We start from the raw sequence: 3,021 nt of genomic DNA, 5'->3' as shown, positions 1-3,021 counted from the left end.
GTTTTATTGATCTTTGCTATCGTTTCCTTCATTTCTTTTTCATTTATTTCTGATCTGATTTTTATGATTTCTTTCCTTCTGCTAACTTTGGGGTTTTTTTTGTTCTTCTTTCTCTAGTTGCTTTAGGTGCAAGGTTAGGTTGTTTATTCGAGATGTTTCCTGTTTCTTAAGGTAGGATTGTATTGCTATAAACTTCCCTCTTAGAACTGCTTTTGGTGCATCCCATAGATTTTGTGTCGTCGTGTCTCCATTGTCATGTGTTTCTAGGTATTTTTTGATTTCCTCTTTGATTTCTTCAGCAATCACTTCGTTATTAAGTAGTGTATTGTTTAGCCTCCATGTGTTTGTATTTCTTACAGATCTTTTCCTGTAATTGATATCTAGTCTCATAGCGTTGTGGTCGGAAAAGATACTTGATACAATTTCAATTTTCTTAAATTTACCAAGGCATCATTTGTGATTCAAGATATGATCTATCGTGGAGAATGTTCCATGAGCACTTGAGAAAAAAGTGTATTCTGTTGTTTTTGGATGGAGTGTCCTATAAATATCAATTAAGTCCATCTTGTTTAATGTATCATTTAAAGCTTGGGTTTCCTTATTTATTTTCATTTTGGATGATCTGTCCATTGGTGAAAGTGGGGTGTTAAAGTCCCCTACTATGAATGTGTTACTGTCGATTTCCCGTTTTACGGTGTTAGTATTTGCCTTATGTATTGAGGTGCTCCTATGTTGGGTGCATAAATATTTACAATTGTTATATCTTCTTGGATCGATCCCTTGATCATTATGTAGTGTCCTTCTTTGTCTCTTCTAATAGTCTTTATTTTAAAGTCTATTTTGTCTGATATGAGAATTGCTACTCCAGCTTTCTTTTGGTTTCCATTTGCATGAAATATCTTTTTGCATCCCCTTACTTTCAGTCTGTACGTGTCTCTAGGTCTGAAGTGGGTCTCTTGTAGACAGCAAATATATGGGTCCTGTTTTTGTATCCATCCAGCCAATCTGTGTCTTTTGGTGGGAGCATTTAGTCCATTTACATTTAAGTAATTATTGATCTGTATGTTCCTATTACCATTTTCTTAATTGTTTTGGGTTTGTTATTGTAGGTCGTTTTCTTCTCTTGTGTTTCATGCCTAGAGAATTTCCTTTAGCAGTTGTTTTAGAGCTGGTTTGGTGGTGCTGAACTGTCTCAGCTTTTGCTTGTCTGTAAAGGTTTTAATTTCTCCATCAAATCTGAATGAGATCCTTGCTGGGTAGAGTAATCTTGCTTGCAGATTTTCCTCCTTCATCACTTTCAATATGTCCTGCTGTTCCCTTCTGGCTTGCAGAGTTTCTGCTGAAAGATCAGCTGTTAACCTTATGGGGGTTCCCTTGTGTGTTATTTGTTGTTTTTCCCTTGCTGCTTTTAATATGCTTTCTTTGTATTTAATTTTTGACAGTTTGATTAATATGTGTCTTGGCGTATTTCTCCTTGGATTTATCCTGTATGGGACTGTCTGTGCTTCCGGAACTTGATTAACTATTTCCTTTCCCATATTAGGGAAGTTTTCAACTATAATCTCTTCAAATATTTTCTCAGTCCCTTTCTTTTTCCCTTCTTCTTCTGGAACCCCTATAATTCGAATATTGGTGCGTTTAATGTTGTCCCAGTGGTCTCTGAGACTTGTCCTCAGCTCTTTTCATTCTTTTTTCTTTTTTCTGCACTGCAGTAGTTATTTCCACTACTTTATCTTCCAGGTCACTTATCCGTTCTTCTGCCTCAGTTATTCTGCTATTGATCCCATCTAGAGTATCTTTCATTTCATTTATTGTGTTGTTCATCATTGTTTGTTTCATCTTTAGTTCTTCTAGGTCCTTGTGAAATGTTTCTTGCATTTTGCCTTTTCTGTTTTCAAGATTTTGGATCATCTTTACTATGATTGTTCTGAATTCTTTTTCAGGTAGACTGCCTATTTCCTCTTCATTTGTTAGGTCTGGTGGGTTTTTATCTTGCTCCTTCATCTGCTGTGTGTTCTTCTGTCTTCTCATTTTGCTTATCTTACTGTGTTTGGGGTCTCCTTTTTGCAGGCTGCATGTTTGTAGTTCCATTTGTTTTTGGTGTCTGTCCCCAGTGGCTAAGATTGGTTCAGTGGGTTGTGTAGGCTTCCTGGTGGAGGGGACTAGTGCCTGTTTTCTGGTGGATGAGGCTGGATCTTGTCTTTCTGGTGGGCAGTTCCACATCTGGTGGTGTGTTTTCGGGTGTCTGTCAACTTATTATGATTTGGGGCAGCCTCTCTACTAATGGATGGGGTTGTGTTCCTGTCTTGTTAGTTTTTTGGCATAGGATGTCCAGCACTGTAGCTTGCTGGTCGTTGAGTGAAGCTGGGTGCTGGTGTTGATATGGAGATCTCTGGGAGATTTTCTCCGTTTGATATTATGTGCAGCTGGGAGGTCTCTTGTGGACCAATGTCCTGATGTTGGCTCTCCCACCTCAGAGGCACAGCACTAACTCCTGGCTGCAGCACCAAGAGTCTTTCATCCACATGGCTCAGAAGAAAAGGGAGAAAAAGTAGAAAGTGACAATTAGTAGAAGTAGAAAGAAAGAAAGAAAGAAAGAAAGAAGGGAGGGAGGATGGGAGGGAGGAAGGAAGGAGGGAAGGAAGGAAAAAAAGAAGATAAAGTAAAAAAAAAGTAAGATAAAATATAATAAAGTTATTAAAATAAAAAATAATTATTAAGAGGGAAAAAAAAAACAAAAAACATAAAAACGGATGGTTAGAACCCTGGGACAAATGGTGGAAGCAAAGTTCTACAGACAAAATCTCACACAGAAGCATACACATACACACTTACAAAAAGAGGAAATGGGGAAAAAATCATAAATCTTGCTCTCAAAGTCCACCTCCTCAATTTGGGATGATTCGTTTTCTAAAGGAGGGAAGGAAGGAAAGAAAGAACGAAGATAAAGTAAAATAAAATAATTAAAATAAAAATAATTATTAAGAAAAAAAAAAAAAACGGACGGATGGAACCCTTGGA

Source organism: Aethalodelphis obliquidens, unplaced genomic scaffold, assembly GCF_003676395.1.
Source record: "Aethalodelphis obliquidens isolate GAN/ISIS:26980383/991018 unplaced genomic scaffold, ASM367639v1 scaffold154, whole genome shotgun sequence".
NCBI lineage: Eukaryota > Metazoa > Chordata > Mammalia > Artiodactyla > Delphinidae > Aethalodelphis > Aethalodelphis obliquidens.
The sequence above is the reverse complement of the archived record's forward strand: the minus strand, read 5'-3'. Positions refer to the sequence as shown.